This window comes from Anolis sagrei, chromosome X (genome assembly GCF_037176765.1).
Source record: "Anolis sagrei isolate rAnoSag1 chromosome X, rAnoSag1.mat, whole genome shotgun sequence".
NCBI lineage: Eukaryota > Metazoa > Chordata > Lepidosauria > Squamata > Dactyloidae > Anolis > Anolis sagrei.
The window spans coordinates 10,773,413-10,795,118 of NC_090034.1; the positions used below are offsets into that span (position 1 = coordinate 10,773,413).

Here is a 21,706-nt window from a genome sequence, read left to right on the forward strand (position 1 = left end):
CTCACCCAAGACCAGCAAGTGCTTTCCAATGGCCAAGCAGGGACTCAGAACCAGGTATCTCCTTGTGCTAATCCAATATTTAAAGCATTGTCTCTAAGAATAAGGTTTTCTTGGCAGCATTTCTGCAAGAGGGGATTTCTCACTGATTTAAGCAGAAAGTGTATGGCTTGCCAAAGGCCTGCAGTGGGTTCCTATGGCTGAGAGACAGTTTGAACTTTGGCTGAGAGGAGACATGATAGCCATGTATAAATATGTGAGGGGAAGTCATAGGGAGGAGGGAGCAAGCTTGTTTTCTGCTGCCCTGGAGACTAGGACACAATGGGACATTGGCTTCAAACTACAGGAAAGGAGATTCCACTTGAACATGAGGAAAAACTTCCTAACGGTGAGTGCTGTTCAGCAGTGGAACTCTCTGCCCTGGAGTGTGGTGGATGCTCCTTCTTTGGAGGCTTTGAAACAGAGGCTGGATGGCCATCTGTCAAGGGTGCTTTGAATGCAATTTTCCTGCTTCTTGGCAGAATAGGGTTGGACTGGATGGCCCACCAGGTCTCTTCCAACTCTAGGATTCTGTGATTCCCAGATTCCTAGTCCAGCATTCAAACCTTGCTGACTCACAGGCTGACGTTCCACATTGACAGTATATCAACCATGGGTTTTTTTCTTTGAATGTTACAGTCCATACAAACTATCTAAACCAGGGGTCCTCAAACCTTTTAAACAGAGGGCCAGGTCACAGTCCCTCAAACTGTTGGAGGACCAGATTATAATTTGAAAATAACATGAATGAATTCCTATGCACATTGCACATATATTATTTGTAGTGCAAAAAAAACCACTTAAAAACAATACAATAATTAAAATGAAGAACACTTTTAACACATATAAACTTATTAGTATTTCAACGGGAAGTGTGGGTCTGCTTTTAGCTGATGAGATAGGATTATCATAGAATCATAGAATCAAAGAGTTGGAAGAGACCTCATGGGCCATTCAGTCCAACCCTCTGCCAAGAAGCAGGAATATTGCATTCAAATCACCCCTGACAGATGGCCATCCACCCTCTGCTTAAAAGCTTCCAAAGAAGGAGCCTCCACCACACTCCGGGGCAGAGAGTTCCACTGCTGAACGGCTCTCACAGTCAGGAAGTTCTTCCTCATGTTCAGATGGAATCTCTTCTCTTGTAGTTTGAAGCCATTGTTCCGCGTCCTAGTTTCCAAGGAAGCAGAAAACAAGCTTGCTCCCTCCTCCCTGTGGCTTCCTCTCACATATTTATACATGGCTATCATATCTCCTCTCAGCCTTCTCTTCTTCAGGCTAGACATGCCCAGCTCCTTAAGCCGCTGCTCATAGGGCTTGTTCTCCAGACCCTTGATCATTTTAGTCGCCCTCCTCTGGACACATTCCAGCTTGTCAATATCTCTCTTGAATTGTGATGCCCAGAATTGGACACAATATTCCAGGTGTGGTCTAACCAAAGCGGAATAGAGGGGTAGCATGACTTCCCTAGATCTAGACACTATGCTCCTATTGATGCAGGCCAAAATCCCATTGGCTTTTTTGCCACCACATCACATCCAGACTTGTGGTGCCCAGAACTGGACACAATATTCCAATTTTTGCTGTTGTTGTGTGCTTTCAAGTCATTTCAGACTTAGGTTGATCCTGAGCGAGGGCCGGGCAAATGACCTTGGAGGGCTGTATCTGGCCCCCGGGCCTTAGTTTGAGGACCCCTGATCTAAAGGGTAAATTGCCACTCTTGGGAATTTCCAAAAATAGATGTTATATCATCATAAAAGCCCAGTGCAACCAGAGCCACAAAACAATCCTCGGGGGCGACATTTTGCCCGTCCCTGCCTTGGAAGTTTTCCCCATCCACCTCCGCAACTCCCACACACCTCTATTGTGCATTTCTACAAATGTGTAAAGCCCAGAATCGAAACAGGGGCGGAAAGATGGATTCCACTTGGCTGTTGAAGGTGAGATTGGGGTCTGAAAAGCTGGGACTTAATGCACCAGCCCACACCGGGGGAAATAATTAAAAATTTAAGCGGATTTCCAGGTTGGCCGAGCCAGGATTAACCACAGTGTTGAGGTGGATGGTTTTTTGGAGGGGAAGAAAGATGCTCCGCTTCTGTCTTAGGGGATGATGGTTTGGGTAGAATTCCTGTCCATAATGCCATCTACCGAGAGATGGATAGATGGCCGATGGAGAAGGGCGATGTCATAATAATTGTCAGCCGAGAGAGCATCGCTGTACATCCGTGTTCTTAGGAGATGAGTGTCACCTCAAGAATATTGTCTGTCCCGCTCTCTGTTAAAGTGGAGATAAGGCTGGGATAAATCTCGCCGGGCCTCCTGCCCTGTGATATTATTTCATGCCACATCACCTAATAGGTGTATTTTCACACTCCTCGCCGCTGCTGTGAGGTTCCGCCGTTCCTAGCAGGCTGACAATCTCACTATATGGAGAATGGGAAATAGTGACGGCTAATTGATTTTACAGCAGTACCGAAGGACAGACAATGAAACCACCATCAATTTAATCCACTATTTAATGGTTCCAATTTAGCCTCTGTAAATGCTCACTAAACTAATTTCTCTGGGTTCAGCAATCTGAAAAGCTATCATATCTCTAATCTCCTTCAATATATTCATCTGGAAAAGGGAATTTAGCCAATTCCGATGTGCGGAGATGATCTGTTAGCACAGTGTAAATGTTTATAACACGGCAATCGAGTTCGTTTATAAGGATATGAAAAGTTTTATTGGGGAGGGCGCTGGAGTGGAACCGCGGGATAATAAGCAGTTACCCAGCAGTCTCCGGGAGCCGGGGAAGTCGGGCACGCATGCAGAAAAATACTCGGATTTACTTTAATCCCAAATTGTAAGCGCAAAGGCGGCCCCGGCACATGAGGCACCTGGGACTTGGTGGCACAAAGGATGTGCTGCCTTTCCCCCAATGGCTTCGGCTTTCCAAACAGGCCACGGTCAAAACAGCAGAGCTCTCCGGCTCCCAGCCCCCACTTCCTTCAGCTAAAATGAATTTAATTCCATTGTATTTGTGTGTGCAGACTTAGCCATTTCTAACAGATGTGCTTGCCCTCATTTGGTCGGCATTACATAGGATCTTAGGGCTCATCAACGTGGTAGAGTTAATGCTGGCTAGTTTACCTTAGGTCTAAGGGTGCATCTACATGATAGAATTAATGCTGGCTAGTTTACCTTTGGTCTAAGGGTGCATCTACATGATAGAATTAATGCTGGCTAGTTTACATTAGAACTAAGGGTGCATCTGCATGATAGAATTAATGCTGGCTAGTTTGCCTTAAGTCTGAGGGTGCATCTGCATGATAGAATTAATGCTGGCTAGTTTACCTTAGGTCTGAGGGTACATCTACATGATAGAATTAATGCTGGCTAGTTTACATTAGAACTAAGGGTGCATCTGCATGATAGAATTAATGCTGGCTAGTTTGCCTTAAGTCTGAGGGTGTATCTGCATGATAGAATTAATGCTGGCTAGTTTACATTAGAACTAAGGGTGCATCTACATGATAGAATTAATGCTGGCTAGTTTACATTAGGCCTAAGGGTGCATCTACATGATAGAATTAATGCTGGCTAGTTTACCTTAGGTCTAAGGGTGCATCTACATGATAGAATTAATGCTGGCTAGTTTACCTTAGGTCTAAGGGTGCATTTACATGATAGAATTAATGCTGGCTAGTTTACCTTAGGTCTAAGAGTGCATCTACATGATAGAATTAATGCTGGTTAGTTTAACTTAGGTTTTAGGGTGCATCTAAGGGTGCATCTACATGATAGAATTAATGCTGACTAGTTTACCTTAGGTCTGGGGGTGCATCTAAGGGTGCATCTACATGCTAGAATTAATGCTAGTGGCTAGTTTACTCACATGCAAATATGAGTAGATCAATAGGTACCGCTCCAGCGGGAAGGTGCATCTGGAGCCCCCGGTGGCACAGTGGGTTGAAATGCTGAGTTGCTGAGCTTGTTGACTGAACGATCTCAAGTTAAAATCCAGGGAGCGGCATGAGCTTCCGTTGTCAGCCCCAGCTTCTGCTAACCTAGCAGTTCGAAAACATGTAAATGTGAGTAGATCAATAGGTACTGCTCCAGCAGGATGGTAACAGCTCTCCATGTAGTCATGCCGGCCACATGACCTTGGAGGTGCCTACCGACAACGCTGGCTCTTCAGCTTAGAAATGGAGATAAGCACCAACCCCCAGAGTCGGACGCAACTGGACTTAATGTCAGGTGAAAACCTTAACCTTAACCTTAACCTTAAGGGTGCATCTACACGATGGAATTAATGCTGGCTAGTTTACCTTAGCTCTAAGGGTGCATCTACATTAATGCTGGCTAGTTTACCTTAGGTCAAAGTGGCATTTACATGATAGAATGACTACTAGCTAGTTTATCTTAGGTCTAAGGGTGCGTCTACATCAGTCTTTCTCAACCTTCCTAATGCCATGACCCCTTAATACAATTCCTCATGTTGTGGTGACCCCCAACCATAACATTATTTTTGTTGCTACTTCATAATTGTAATTCTGCTGCTGTTATGAATTGTCATGTAAATATCTGATATGCAGGATGTATTTTCATTCACTGGACCACATTTGGTACAAATACCCGATACACCCAAATTTGAACACTAGTGGGGTTGAGAAGGGATTGATTTTGTCATTTGGGAGTTGTTGTTGATGGGATTTATAGTTCACCTACAATCAAAGAACTCTGCCAACAATGGAATTGAACCAAACTTGGCACACAGAACTCCCATGACCAACAGAAAATACTGGAAGGGTTTGGTGGTAATTGACCTTGAGTTCTGGAGTTGTAGTTCACCTACATCCAGAGAGCACTGTGGACTCAAACAATGATAGATTTGGATCAAACTTGGCATTAATACTCAATATGCCCAAATGTGAACACTGGTGGAGTTTGGGGAAAATAGACTTGACATTTGGGAGTTGTAGTTGCTAGGATTTATAGTTCCCCTACAATCAAAGAACATTCTGTACTCCACCTATGATGGAATTGAACCAAACTTGGCACACAGAACTTCCAGAACCAACAGAAAATACTGGAAGGATTTGGCGGGAATCGACCTTGAGTTTTGGAGTTGTAGTTCACCTACATCCAGAGGGCACTGTGGATTCCAACACTGATGGATCTGGACCAAACTTGGCATAGATAATCAATATGCCCAAATGTGAACACTGGTGGAGTTTGGGGGAAATAGACCTTTACACTTGGGAGTTGTAGTTGCTGGGATTTATAGTTCACCTACAAACAAAGAGCATTTTGAACCCCACCAATGATAGAATTGAGCCAAACTTCCCACACAGAACCCACATGACCAACAGAAAATATTGTGTTTTCCTGATAGTCTTTGGTGACCCCTCTGACACCGTCTCGTGACCCTCCAAGGGATCTCGACCCCCAGGTTGAGAAACGGTCTATATGATAGAATTAATGCTGGCTAGTTTACTTTAAGTCTAAGGGTGCATCTACATCAAGCATGAGCAAACTTGGACCCTCCAGGTGTTTTGGACTTCAACTCCCACAATTCCTAACAGTCTGAGGGGGAAAAGGAAGGGACCAGAGCCTGTTAGGAATTGTGAGAGTTGAAGTCCAAAACACCTGGAGGGCCCAAGTTTGCCCATGCCTGATCTACATGATAGAATTAATGCTAGCTGCTAGTTTACCTTAGGTCCAAGGGTGCATCTACACTGTCAAATTAATGCTGGCTTGTATACCTCAATGGTGCTCCACGCAGTCATGCTGGCCATATGACCTTGGAGGTGTCTACAGACAACGCTGGCTCTTCAGCTAAGAAATGGAGATGAGCACCACCCCCAGTGTCAGACTTTATTAGTATACCTGAAGTCTTCTAAATTGCTTCTAAATTGCTGAACTATTGCCACTTGAGCCCACTTTAAGTTCCATGGATCAATGCCGTGGACTTCTAGGAGTTGTAGTTTTTAAAGGACCTGTGCAGCAAACTACAGTTTCCAGGATTCCATAGCATTGAGCCATGGCAGTTAAAGTGGTGTCAAGTTGCATTCATTTGACAGTGTAGTAATTCATTTGACAGTGTAGTAATTCAAGTGCAACAATCCAGGAATGTAGATGCTCTAGGTTTCCTCTGCACTGTAGTATTACTGAAGTTGGATACCACCGTAGCTGCCATGGTTCAAGGCTGAGGAATCTTGGGAGTTATAGTTTTATAGGGCCTTCTCTATCAGTTGCAGCAAACTACAACCCCTAGGACTGCATAGCATTGAGCCATGAAAGTTGAAGTGGTGCTAAACTGCATTAAACCTAGAAGTGTAGATGCACCGATACGACGCCCTTCCTCCGTGTCACTTGGTTGGGCGTCTTGTGACCCTTTCCAACTCTCTGATTCTCTAATTCTATTCTCCAAACTTTTTTTTCCTCCAATCTTTAATGGTTTATTTCCCCGCCTCACCAGTTCCGTTTTTGATTGACACTTCTGCTAATATCTTGTGTCTCTGTGTCTCTCGTTTCTAATTTTCACAGATATGTATATATATATATACAATTCGAGGAGGTTGTATTTACTCGATTACTCTTTAATTGTCATTAGCCATTTTGGAAGCCGAAAGTATTTGCATGGGGGATGGATTAATTATTAAATTAAAGCCTCACGCTGCAGTGCGCTTTGGCGGAATGAGATTTCCGAGATGAAATGCTCACTTTCAAAGGGCCAAGTTTTGCCTATAACACACACACACATACACACACACACACACACATAGAGTTTATACAAAATGCCTAGTTTCTGCTTTTATTTATTAAAAGAAAGCATAACACTAGGAAAATATTGCCATAGTATGACATTAGGTTGAAGGCAGATCACAGCAGAGCTAATGTAGAGCCATTGTTTAAATCCCTATTCAACCCACTGAATGGATTTGGGTGAGTCACATTCTCTCAGCCTCAGAGGAAAGCGAGATTATATCCCATTTGAATAAATCCTGCCATGAAAACCCTGTTTGTAGAGGCAGTTTGATGTAGTAGTTTAAATATCATACTAAATACCGGAGACCTGGGTTCAAATTTCTGCCCATTCATGGAAACCTGTTAGGTCACACACTCTCAGCCCCCAAAGCTGTCCAAGGCCAACCCACTATGACCAGATCTCGCCAAGAAAACCTCACAATAGGTTTATCCTGAGGAACACAACAACACTTGAAAGCACACAACAGATAACAAAGTGCAGTAGAGGGTTGTTGTAGGTTTTTCGGGCTATATGGCAATGTTCTAGAAGCATTCTCTCCTGACGTTTTGCCTGCATCTATGGCAGGTATCCTCAGAGGTTGTGAGACCTCACAACCTCTGAGGATGCTTGCCATAGATGCAGGCAAAACGTCAGGAGAGAATGCTTCTAGAATATCACTATATAGCCCAAAAAACCTACAACAACCCAGTGATTCTGGCCATGAAAGCCTTCAATAATACAAGTACAGTAGAGTCTTGCTTATTCAACATAAACAGGCCGGCAGAACATTGGATAAGCGAAAACATTGGATAATAAGGAGAGATTAAGGAAAAGCCTATTAAATGTCAAATTATGATATAATTTTACAAATTAAGCACCAAAACATAATGTTTTGCAACAAATTGGCAGAAAAAGCAGTTCAATACCCGGTAAAGTTATGTAGTAATTACTGTATTTACGAATTTAGCATCAAAACATTGCAATGTATTGAAAGAGCTGTGGATCCAGGCAGGAGGCAGATTGCGTTGCATAATATAGAAGGTTGGATGAGCGAAGGTTGGATAAGTGAGACTGTACTGTACATGGTGGACTCTGGGCACATTCACATTGCAGAATTAATGCAGTTTGATACCACTTTCAAGATGGATGGATGGTATCCTTGAAGAGACTGGATTGACCTTGAAGGAGCTGGGGGTGGTGACGACCCACAGGGAGCTCTGGCATGGACTGGTCCATGAAGTCACGAAGAATCGGAAACGACTGAACAAATGAATATCACCAGTTTAACTGCAGTAGAATTATGTGATTTGTAGTTTGGCGAGGCATTCTTTGGCAGAGAGGATGAATGACCTTGTAAAGACTACAACTCCCAGTATTCCATCACATTGAGCCATGGCAGTTGAAATAGTGTCAAACTACATTCGTTCTATAGTGTCAATGCACCCTTATATAACCCAACCATGATAACATTGCTTGATGGTTTCCAAGCTTTGATCTAGATTTCCCACTAGCTCTAAAAAGATTGAAATAATCCTCTTCTTGTGGGTTGTTGTGAGTTTTCCAGGCTGTATGTCCATGTTCCAGAAGCATTCTCTCCTGACACTTCGCCCACATCTATGGCAGGCATCCTCATCATCAATTCATCCGGGCATCCCCTGGGCAACATCCTTGCAGATGGCCAATTCTCTCACACCAGAAGCGACTTGCAGTTTCTCAAGTCACTCCTGACACGACAATAATAATAATCCTCATCAAGGACTGCAGCTTTCAGACCTTGCAAAACTACCACTCCCTTGATTCCACATCACTAAGCCATGGCAGTTCCAGTGGTGTCAAACTGCATCATGTCTACTGTGTAGATGCAGCCTTACACTTTCAAATGCCCCTGAATGGGTGCCTTCCATTAGCAGCTCTAAAACACAAGATGAGGGTTAACTGGCCTTTTTAGAAAGGATGGACTGCCGGAGACCCCCGAGTTTGCAGTTCCGCAAATGAGCTCCTTCCTGATGAGCGCCTCTTAATGAATCCATCCAACGGCACCACAAGTCCACCAGCCGTGACTCGGAAGCCACAAGCTGTGACACCCGGATTGCCTTCCGCAGAGCTTGTCAGTGCAGGGAGCTAATGTCAGGGGTGCCCAGGGTTGGCGGGGAGAGAGAGCGGATGGAGAGAGTTGTCAAGGCGTCATTGCCCTGCGATTGCCTTGGATAAAACAGTAGAGTTCGGAGACCGAACGTCCAGGAGGACAATTAAAACCAATTTGAGCATGTTCGTTACTGACAGCAGTAGTCAGCTGCGTTGGAGTCTCAAGGACGCACTGAAGGTGATTTGGGTGGCAGGAGATGAAACCTCCCGAAATACCAAATCAAAGCCCACACTTAGGACAGTGTACACGCTAACAAGAAGGATATTGAGATGGGCTGCCTTTTGCCTTCAGTGTCCACTAAATCAGATTTCATTGTGTGATAAGAATCATAGAATCACAGATCTGGAAGAGACCACATGGGCAACCAAGTCCAACCCCTTCTCCCATGCAGGACACGTACAAAGCACCCCTGACAGATGGCCATCCAGCTTCTGTTTAAAAGCCTCCAAAGAAGGAGCTTCCACCAGACTCTGATGCAGAGAGTTCCACTGTTGAACAGTTCTGATGTTCAGAAGGAATCTCCTTTCCTGTCATTTGAACCCATTGCTCCAAGTTCTAGTTTCCAGAGCCGTAAAAAACAAACCTGCTTCCTCTTCCTTATGAAAATCTTTCAAATATTTAATAATAATAATAATAATAATAATAATAATAAACTTTATTTATACCCCACCACCATCTCCCCAAGGGGACTTGGGGCAACTTATATAAGGCAATAAAGGTAAAGGTAAAGGTAGTCCCCTGACATTAAGTCCAGTCATGTCTGACTCTGGGGTGTGGTGCTCATCTCCATTTCTAAGCCGAAGAGCCAGCGTTGTCCGTAGACACCTCCAAGGTCATGTGGCCGGCATGACTGCATGGAGCGCCGTTACCTTCCCGCCGGAGCGGTACCTATTGATCTACTCACATTTGCATGTTTTCGAACTGCTAGGTTGGCAGAAGCTAGGGCTGACAGCGGAAGCTCACGCCGCTCCCCGGAATCGAACCTGCGACCTTTCGATCAACAAGCTCAGCAGCTCAGTGCTTTAAACCACTGCGCCACCAGGGGCTCCTATATAAGGCAATACAGCAATGCAAATAACAATATACAACGACAATAAAATATAAAATAAAATAATAAATAAATACAAGAAGCAATATAAATAAGCATACCAAACAATGTAAAATCACAATGATTTAAACACAGAAAATAAATCACAGTAGGCAGGGCTGGAAGGAAGAATTAAAAAGTTTAAAACACTGGGTGAGAAGGCAATGTAATGCATCTGGACATGGGATCAGAGGGACGAAAGTAGGGTTTAATTGCACTAGTAGATAAAAAAATAAAGTGCTTCCGGGGGCATTTCTTTGCAGGTTTTGGTCAGGTCAGGGGTTATAGTTCAGATCATCATTCCTTGAAGGCACACTGGAACAGCAAAGTTTTCAAGTTCTTCCTAAAGACTGTCAAGGTGGGGGCTTGCCTAATTTATCTGGGGAGCGAATTCCAGAGTCAAGGGGTCACCACAGAGAAGGCGCTCTCCCTCATCCCCACAAGTCGCACCTGTGATGGAGGCGGGAGTGTAAGAAGGGCCTTTCCAGAAGATCGAAGGTTCATAAAAGGAAATCCAGGTAGGCGCGTCCCATTTAAACAAGGTGATCATGTCTCCTCTCAACCTTCTCTTCTGTAGGCTAAGCAGACCCAACTCTTACAGATGTTCCAATATTCCTGCTTCTTGGCAGGGTGTTGGACTGGATGGCCCATGCGGTCTCTTCCAACTCTTTGATTCTATGATTCCTCGGAGGGATCCATGGTCTACAGATATTTGATCCTTTTAGTTGTCCTCTCGACAGGTTTCAGCTTTGAGTCTCCGGCACAATGGGTTAAACCCTTGCGCTGGCAGGACTGAAGACTGACAGGTCGGAGGTTTGAATCCGGTGTGGATGAGCTCTCTCTGTCAGCTCAAGCTCCCTGGGTGGTGACATGAGAGAAACCTCCCACAAGGATGGAAAAACATCAAAACATCCAGGTGTCTCCTAGGCAATGTCCTTGCAGATGTCCAATACTCTCACACTAGAAGCGACTTGCAGTTTCTCAAGTCACTCCTGACATGATAAAAAGAGCTTAGTGTCAATATCCCTCATCAACTGTGGGGTCCTGAATTGGACACCATGTTATTCCAAGTGAGGTCTGATCAAAGCAGAATAGAAGGAATTGTGTGGTTCTCCAGATGTTGTTCAGTAGCAGGAGAGAAGATATGACCATTATCCTCCCATACAAATGCATTGTCCTCAATGGAATTTTCACCAACCTTCTCCCCTTCAGGAGTCCACTCCTAAAGCACCCAGTGAAGGAGAGCCCAGCACTCTCAGAAGTTATTCCATTATCTAACAGCTCTTACATCAAGAAAATCTGCCTAATCTTTAGATGGAAGCTCTTTTCTCATCATTTGAATCTATTGGTTCATGTTCTCCTCTCTAGACCAGCAGAAGACAAGCTTTATCCATCTTCTACACTCCATCCTTTCAGATATTTTGAGGTGGCTGTCATGTCATCTCCACGTGTTCTCTGTTCCAAGGTAAGCATACCCAACATCCTAGATCATTTTTCCCAAAGCTTGGTATCTAGACCTTTGACCGTCTTGACCTCCCTTGTCTGGACACATTCCGTCTTGTCCATATCCTTTAGAGCTCAGAGGTGGACATGGTATGCCCAGTTCACTCTGCTATTTCTCATCAATTTGGATCTTCAGACTCTTTTCCGTCTTGGTTGCTTTCCACTGGAAATGTCCCAAATTGTGGTGTGACAATCTTGCTGTTTGGGAAATTTGGGGCATTATTGATGGCATAAGACAAAGAGCAAGATCTGAAATTTGAGGCATAGCAACCAATCCATTTTGGGATAGATGGGACTATCCCAGAAACACAACATCATCAACTCAAAGAAGCTTGCCCAGAAAGATGCCCTTTCCAATGTTAATTAATCCGAGCCAGGGTTGCAGTTGTAAGATCCCATCTCAGGCACAAAATAACATGGGTTGATCCATTTTGCATTTATTTATTTATTTATTTATTTATTTATTTATTTAAATACAGTATTTATATTCTGCCCTTCTTACCCCACAGGGGACTCAGGGCAGATTACAATGTACACATACATGGCAAACATTCAATGCCATAGACACATAACATACATAGACAGACACAAAGGCAATTTAACATTCCAGCTTTTGTCTTGAGGGTATTTTGGCCACCAGGGGAGCTGTCCCTTCACAGACCATTTGTGACACTGGTGAAGTACTTCCTCATTCTTTGCATGCTTGCTGGAGATTTTTATGGCCTCATAAGTTAGTTAAATTTGCCTCCCCGCATAAGTGGTACCTAAATTTCCTACTTGACAGATGCAACTGTCTTTCGGGCTGCAAAGGTCGACAGCAAGCTAAACAAGTTAGTCAGGCGCTCACTCTGACCCGGGCTGGCTTCAAACTTATGACCTTTCAGTCAGTAGTGATTTTAATGCAGCTGACTCCCAGGCAGCTGCGCCACAGTCCCGGTAGTACTATCTTGCTTCTTCTTGTAGGGGCTCCTAAAATGATGTACAGCAAATTAGATTAAAGTCAAATAGGCCAAGCAAAACCATAGGTTTGATAGGCCTATTCCTTTGAGAGGAGAACATCTTTCTTTGGCCCTGTTTAATGTAACTTCCCTTTGTCACTTCTCTGGTTGCTGTGACATGTAACAGGGTTTGAATAGCTTAGAAGAACAAAAGATGAGCTGAGTATGTCCAAACCCAAATGCCCAAGCAACCCAGATTCTTACAGTGGCCAACCAGGAACCTCAGGAGCATGTTTGAATGGATGGTGAATCTTGATAATGTTTCATATTGATAGTGTAAGGACCAATCCATGGTGCTGAACCTCACCACCAAACCAGTTTCAGCACCTTCGATAGCTCTTGTAACCAGTAGATTCCATGGAAACTCAATGCTATGGAATCCCGGGAGCTGTAGTTTGAAAAGCTTAAGAGCCCTCCCTGCTTAATAGTGTAAACTACAACTCCCAGTATTCCATGTGTTTGGATGTATGGTAAATCTTCATAATTTTTCATATTGAAATTGGAAAGACAGATCCATGGTGCTGAACCTCACCTCCAACCTAAGTTCAGAACCTTGGATAGCTCTTGTAGCCAGTAGATTCCATGGAAGCTCAATGCTATGGAATCCTGGGAGTTGTAGTTTGAAATGCTCATGAGCCCTCCCTGCCACAGAGTGCAAACTATAACTCCCAGTATTCCATGTGTTTGGATGTATGGTGAAACTTCATAATGTTTTATACTGAAATTGGAAAGAACTATCCATGGTGCTGAACCTCACCTCCAACCTAGGTTCAGCACCTTTGAAAGCTCTTGTAGATAGTAGATTCCATGGAAGCTCAATGCTATGGAATCCTGGGAGTTATAGTTTGAAAAGCTCATGAGCCCTCCCTGCCAAAGAGTGCAAACTACAATTCCTAGGATTCCAAAGCATTGAGTCAGGACAGTGCAAGTGGTGTTAGACTGCATTAAATCTACAATGTAACTGCACTCTTAGTTAAGTCTTAGCTGATACAGAAAACTGGTTGAGATGTTTAAAACATGACTATGAGCAAAGTTATTCAGGAGGAGAAAAACAACTCAGATAACCTTGATTTTTTTCATAGCATGCCTGCCTGCTCTCTTGTTCTCAAAAGTCACCACAAAAGAAGGTTTAATACAGCTGTGTGTGTGTTTTCTTTAACCCACATAGCCCCCACCAACCCCCCACCATAAATTATATTTAACATTCCACAGAACTTTATTGCATTCTGTGTTTGGGTTTTATGAAAAAATCTGTATTTAACTTCAAGCCCTGGTAAACATCTTTGCTTATGTTGTTATGTGATTCCTTATTTGAGTATTTCGATTTAATTTCACAGTTCATATACCTTAAAGTTTTGATGCTCCCCCCCCCCCCCAACCCCAACCCTTCGCAGTTCATTCCAAGAGAGACACAGCGGTGGCCGGGGGCACCTCAATCTCTCTCTCTCTCTCATTCACTCACTCTCTCTCTCTCGTTCTGACTACACCACTTTGAGTGATTTCATGCCTTCCTTTGGCTTCAACAAGGAAGGACAACAAGGGACCCTATCAATATCCTGGCCTAACACCAGCACCACATGTATAGTCTACAACATTTCACTGAAGACAAATGGAACACATATTGAATTAATGGAATGTTATGGAATCCTGGGACTTGTAGTTTGGTGAGGCACCATCACTCTTCGAAATGAAGGTCTTCCAGAACCATAGGATGCATGAAACCATGGATAATAGGGAACCCTATTGAAATGAAGGACTTCCAGCCATAGGACTTAGAACCATAGGATACGTGAAATAGTGGATAACAGGGAACTATTGAAATGAAGACGTTCAAGCCATAGGACTTAGAACCATAGTATATGTGGAATAGTGGATAACAGGGAACTATTGAAATGAAGGACTTCCAGCTCTAGGACATAGAACCATGGGATATGTGGAATAGTGATGCCTGAAACCATGGATAGGTAACCCTTATTGAAATGAAGGCCTTCTAGACCTAGATCCATATGGTGCATGAATGTGGATAATAGAGGACCCCGTTGAAATGAAGGACCACCAGCCCTGAGACTTAAAACCAAAGAATACATGGAGTAGTGGATAACAGGGAACTGTTGAAATGAAGGACTTCCAGCTCTAGGACTTAGAACCATAGGATGCCTGAAACCATGGATAGGTAACCCTATTGAAATGAAGGTCTTCCAAACCTAGACCTATATGGTGCATGAATGTGGATAATGGAGAACCCCATTGAAATGAAGGACCACCAGCCCTGAGACTTAAAACCAAAGGATACATGGAATAGTGGATAACAAGGAACTATTGAAATGAAGGACTTCCAGATCTAAAACTTAGAACCATAGGTATGTGGAATAGTGGATAACAGCTAATTCTATTGAAATGAAGGTTTTCCAGCCCTACGACTTAGAACCATAGGATGCCTGAAACCATGGATAGGTAACCCTATTGAAAAGAAGGTATTCCAGACCTAGACCCATATGGTGCATGAATGTGGATAATGGAGAACCCTATTGAAATAAAGGACTACGAGCCATAGAACCTATAACCATAGGATACACGGAACAGTGGATAACAGGGGACTTTTGAAATGGAGGATTTCCAGCCCTAGAATTTAGACCCGTAGGATGCCTGAAACCATGGATAACAGAGAGCCCTACAGAAATGAAATATTTCAGACCAAGAATGCCATAACGTCATGCCAGAGGACTTAGAAAATGCCTAGAGAAAACATATTTTGTTGGACATGGATAAATGAAACTGCAGATACTGGTCATACTGGGAATCATCGCATTGTGGCGCAGCTGGCTGAGTGTCAGCTGCATTAAGATCACTCTGACCAAGAGGTCATGAGTTCAAAGCCAGCCTGGGTTGGAGTGGGTTTCCAACCAATTGTGTGTAGCCTGTTGTCGACCTTTGCAACCCGAAAGACAGTTGCATCTGTCAAGTAGGAAAATTAGGTACCACCTTAAAGTGTGGGGAGGCTAAATTAACTAATTTATGAGGCCATAAAGAAGACTCCAGCAAAGCATTCCAGCGGGGAAGCATGCGGGGAATGCGGAAGTGCTTCATCAGCGTCACAGATGGACGATGAAAGCGACAGCTCCCCTGGCGGCCAGAAAAAGTTAAATAGCCTCTGTGTATGTCTGTATATGTTTGTATGTCAAAAATTGGCATTGAAAGTTTGCCATATATGTACACACTGTAATCCACCCTGAGTCCCCTGCAGGGTGAGAACGGCAGAATATAAAAGCTGTAAATAAATAATAAATAATAAATAAATACTTCCTCTGGCGTGACCTCAATTATGCCAATGTAAGCCACCCTTTGGTTTGCACCAACTCTGCCTTCTTTGGCACATGATTCACTGAGTCCGGAAACTGTACAAAAGCCCTGCCAAAGTGCCAATCACATTGCTCTTACGATTCGCCGATACGAAATACCCTGGACAAATTATGGCTCACTTATGCAATGACCTCCCCGGTTCCTTCAGATAATGGCCATTACACTTTGGAGCACGCGTCTTCAAATGTATTCCTCTTCTCCGACGGTGACCCAATCCTTTCCGTTGGGGAAGCCTTTCTTGAAAAGGCGAAAGATCCCCATCAATCTGATAAAAGGGGGAAATGCTTCTTATTACGATTCCTAAATGAAACACAGATCTCATTCAAGAGCCACTCTTTGCTTCCAAATTATATATATATATATATATATATATATATATATATTCTCAAAAAGGAAATTCGGTGCAAAGGAAGGTTTAGGGAGAGCAAAGGTGATTGGTTTCCCCAAATGTTTACCAGGAAAATTTCCATTGACACCCATTCCACTTATTTATTGATTGATTTTTATGCACCCGGCGTCATGGCAACTAGGCTGTTATGTAAATTACACATGGCATAACATTTACATCTAAACTTGTGTCAGAGGCTGGGCCACACACACACACATGAATAAAAAAAATCCTACAGCACATTACGCAGTTTGGAAGGGAAGAAAGGAAAATAAGATTCCAGGTAACTGTTTTGCTTATCTCTTTAAAGAAAAGGCGTAACAGGATGGTACACATGAGTCATCCTCCTCTCCATCTCTTTCATCCACATAACATCCCTGCAAGGCAGACTTGCTCGAGAGAAAGAAGGAGTCACTAGTCTGGTTCAGTTACTTAAAGAAGACCATGGAATCAATGGGATTTACGCAAGTTGTAGCCCAATGGGAAGTCATGCAACCACTCTCTTCTGCCTTGGTTAGAACACACCTGGAATACTTTGTCCGATTCTGGGCACCACAATTGAAGAGGGATATTGACAAGCTGTTATGTGTCCAGAGAAAGAGGGAGACTCAAAGGATCAAGGGTCTGGAGAACAAGCCCTATGAGGAGCAGCTTAAAGAGCTGGGCATGTTTAACCTGAAGAAGAGAAGGCTGAGAGGAGACATGATGAGGGCCATGCATAAATATGTGAGAGGAAGTCATAGGGAGGAGGTAGCAAGCTTGTTTTCTGCTGCCCTGGAGACTAGGATGCGGAACAATGGCTTCAAACTACAAGAAAGGAGATTCCATCTGAACATTAAGAAGAACTTCCTGACTGTGAGAGCTGTTCAGCAGTGGAAATCTCTGCCCCGGAGTGTGGTGGAGGCTCCTTCTTTGGAGGCTTTTAAGCAGAGGCTGGATGGCCATCTGTTGGGGTTGCTTTGAATTTTCCTGCTTCTTGGCAGGGGGTTGGACTGGATGGCCCATGAGGTCTCTTCCAACACTATGATTCGATGATTCAGTGGGCAACTTGGGCATGCCACACTATCTCAGCCTTCAAGGGAGGCCTCTTTAAGATAAATCTTGCAAAGAAAACCATATGATACTTCTGTCTTAGGGCTGCCATAAATTGGAATCCAAATCACAATTGACACTGGGGGCACTTCTTGTTTGTTTTATCCTTAGACTGCACAAGTCTCCAGTCCTCAATGAGTAGCTAGACGTAGATATAGGATTGGAGTAAAGGATTCCTTTCCCCACATTCGTATGCATGCTTTTCCCAGAAGGGGCTTTGCCTTACTCTTCTTGCTTGCTACTATCTTCTCCCCCTTTGAAGATGTAGCAATGGAATCTCTATGAAGGATGAGGCCACTTCCTCTTTAAAGGTATTTTTATTGCCCTGATTTGGCCATGTGATTCTCCATTGCCCTCTCTCTGCTTTTGTCTCCCTTCCAGTGAGGACGCATTTTGCCTTTTTCCAGGCAAAATGTAGCTGCATGGATACTTTGATATTTTATCCTTTTACCTTTCTTAGCAGATGAGCTTAGTAAGTTAGTTAGCTCCAAGACCTCTTCTATCTAGAATGGATATTGAATAAATATTTTGAACCTAAAGTTGTGACTCTGCAGTCCTGTTCCATCCTGTTGAATGGAAGCTAATCCTGACTCACCACACATAAGTTTCTGCTGGTTATGAAGTCTGCTTCAAACACTGGAGAAATCACCCCAAGTGGGGGTTATTTTTTGAGCCTAGGAGCTCTGGTTCCCAACAGATCTACACTGTAGGATGAATACAGTTTGACACCCCTTTAACTAGAGTAGCTCAGAGCTATGAAATCCTGGGAGTTGGAGTTGTATTTCCTGTGAAGCTGCGTTCACGTTGTCTGTGGAGAGTATTTTCTCCCTTTTCCACAATGTTGACATTGTGATGGACATCTTTGGTTTCCACCTGGCATTCCACTTACCAAACTGAATAGGATCCTGTTAAGATGCCAATCTTTGCTTTCTATATTTTATTGGTCTGCCAAGATCTGGATGGCACTGGAGGGAAAATACCTCCTCTCCTTCCCCATCCAGCCATCCTTTCCCTTCCTCTCATTGATATATATATATATTCTCTTTTCTTCCCCTAAGGGAGAACATAACTGGAGTAACCAATTACAAGCACTTGATATGCACAGTAATGAATTCATCAGCATTGAAACTGACACCTGTGAGGATTAGCATAGTCTAAACACCTTTTCTTCGAAAGAGGGAAACTCTTTTCATCTTCATCTTTTTCCCCCATTGAACAGTCTTTACTATTTGTAAGTAAATCCTTTCGAAACAGGAGGAAAGCGCCTGAATACTAGAGCTCTTTGACAGAGAAGGGTAAAAACATCTCACTCAACTTCAGTTCCCATCATTGCATAGCCATGGCAGTTAAAGTGATGCCAAATTACATTCATTCTACAGTGTAGATAGAGCATGGGCAAACTTCAGCCCTCCGGGTGTTTTGGACTTCAGCTTCCACAATTCCTAAGAATTATGGGACTTGAAGTCCAAAATACTTGGAGGGCCGAAGTTTGACCATGTCGGGTGTAGATGCAACCTCACGCTCACACAAATGTAGTGTTTTGACTCCACTGTAGTCACCATTATGGCATCCTAAGGAGTTCTGGGATTTGCAGTTTGCCATTGTGTGCCTTCAGGTCATTCTAGTCCAGTGGTTCTCCACCTCTGGGTCCCCAGGTTGAGAACCACTGTTCTAGTCCTATGGAGACTGTCAATGGGTTTTCTGGGGCTGAGAGAGTGTGACTCACCCAAGGTCACCCAGTGGATTTCCATAACCAAGTGAGGATTGGAACCCTGTTCCCAGAGTCGTACTTCAACATTCACCACGCTGGTGATTTTGTTGTTTAGGGAGGGCTATGTAGAACAGTATTTGCCAAATGCTAGTCCTCCAGGTGTTTTGGACTTCAGCTCCCAGCATCCCCGATCATTGACTGATGCAGACGAGGCTTTTGGGAGCTGAAGTCCAAAACACCTGGAGGACTAGAGTTTAAAATTATCTACTAGACCGCTCCAGTGTCTGGCTAAACTACAACTCCCAGGATCCCATAGGAAGCAGCTATGGCTTTTAAAGGAATCATAGTACCCTCATTGTGTTGTGTGGAAGGGCCTTATGTGAGTTTTATGTGTCTCTGCCTTTTGGAAACCCAACCAGAGACAAAGGGAATATACAACAGAGGATGGATAAAGGGATGGATGGATAACGGATGCTAGAAGATCCCAAGGATAGCAAGGTGGCCCTCGGTCACTTTCTTATTCCCTACCACTTCTCTTTTGGAAGGAAGGAGGGAAGGAGAAAAAAGAGAGGAAGTGATTGCAGAGCCGAAGATGTACAAGTGCTGTCTGCTTTTCCTAAGCGCCGATCAATTACCAAGCAGACAAGGCTCTGTCATCTATGATTCACAATGTCAATTTCATGCTCACGGTAACCATTTAAGAAAGTGCCGCGTAGGGTTTTATTTTTTTTCTTAACATTTGATAAGAAATCAGCTGTGTTTGTGTTGGCAAAAAAATAAAGGAAGGGAAAAGGAGGGAGGGAGAAAGAGACCGATCACTGAGTGTGACAGCTCAGAAAGATTGCCGGCCGTGTTTCTGCCGTCTGTCACCGGGTCCATAAGTATTTATTTTCCAATGTTGGGGGCTTGTTTATGCCAGTGTTTTGTGTGCGGCCTGTGTGAGTACGCACTTTAAAAGCCACCGGGATGTCGGAAATAAACTGTCAATCTCCATTTACGGGCGCTAAAGTGGAAAATACAATGATTCTTTCTCTGTTTTTTTAGGTTCAATTGCCAGTTAGCGGCACACCGACCCGCTTCCCGAAGGCACTCTTCTACCTCTTTCATTACCTCCTTCAATAGAACATGGAGATATTTGAGAATTTAACCAAAGTAGGGCCTTCTTTTGTTTTTATTTCTTTTGCTTACTTTGATTTGGAGGACAATCCAGATGGTTAGATGGATTTTTCTTTAGCGCTGAGCCAAAACCGAAGACAAAGGATCGTTCCCAAGCAAGGCGAAGCATTCTTTGGAATGCATTGCCGTTGTTTTGTGCCGGCAAGTTGTTTCTGAATCATGGTTTTCTTGGTGTTTACGCATTCCTTATTAAACCAGGGCTTGGAGTGGTGTTGGTGTTGCCTCTGTGTTGTTGTGTTGTTGCATCTTAGTTGTATCTGGAGCTCTTGGGTTATAGAATCATAGAGTTGGAAGAGACCTCATGGGCCATCCGGTCCAGCCCCCTGCCAAGAAGCAGGAATATTGCATTCAAAGCACCCCTGGCAGATGGCCATCTAGCCTCCAAACTTCCAAAGAAGGAGCCTCCTCCAAAGAAGGAGCCTCTACCACTGCTGAACGGCTCTCACAGTCAGGAAGTTCTTCCTCATGTTCAGATGGAATCTCCTTTCTTGTATTTTGAAGCCATTGTTCTGCGTCCTAGTCTCCAAGGAAGCAGAAAACAAGCTTGCTCCCTCCTCCCTGTGACTTCCTCTCACATATTTATACATGGCTATCATATCCCCTCTCAGCCTTCTCTTCTTCAGGCTAAACATACCCAGCTCCTTAAGCTGCTCCTCATAGGGCTTGTTCTCCAGACCCTTGATCATTTTAGTCGCCCTCCTCTGGACACATTCCAGCTTGTCAACATCTCTCTTGAATTGTGGTGCCCAGAATTGGACACAATATTCCAGGTGTGGTCTAACCAAAGCGGAATAGAGTGGTAGCATGACTTCCCTAGATCTAGACACTATGCTCCTATTGATGCAGGCCAAAATCCCATTGGCTTTTTTTGCCGCCACATCACATTGTTGGCTCATGTTTAACTTGTTGTCCATGAGGACTCCAAGATCTTTTTCACACGTACTGCTCTCGAGCCAGGCATTGTCCCCCATTCTGTATCATAAAAACGTTTTTGGCAGCGGTGGGATTCGAACCCACACCCCCAAAGAGACTGGAGCCTTATACCAGCGCCTTAGACCACTCGGCCACGCTACTGTGGTGGTGTAGTTCTCCAAACGTTCTCCAAAAGAGCATTAGAGATTGTAGCAGATGTCATTCCACTCCTTAGGTTCAATCGCTGTTCTGAAGTCAACAACTCAGTAACTCTTTGGTTCAACCCTGAAGTCCACTTGGCTCAGTGATAGGATTTTCCTGCTAAAATGGGGGAGAGGTGGATAGCAGTCCCCTATTTCTTGGATGGGGATGAATAATTGGAGGAGGATTGGAAAGTGATCACTATTGAATTTTGGCATAACTTCTAGGGATTTAGCATGTGGTAAAAGATCCCTAGAAATACTGAAATAGCCATTGGCACTGATTCTATATCCAGATAGGAAGGTAAATTCTCCTTCCAGAGTACCATTTAATATGTGTAGGTTTATCCTGACCGTTGTT

At 43.8% G+C, this 21,706-nt stretch overlaps 1 non-coding gene across 1 annotated transcript; it reads right to left on the bottom strand.

Moving 5' to 3' along the window:
• Positions 1-21,225: 21,225 nt before the first annotated feature.
• Positions 21,226-21,307, bottom strand: TRNAL-AAG (transfer RNA leucine (anticodon AAG)). Its single transcript has one exon. It is a non-coding gene; the product is annotated as a tRNA-Leu (tRNA).
• Positions 21,308-21,706: the final 399 nt, after the last annotated feature.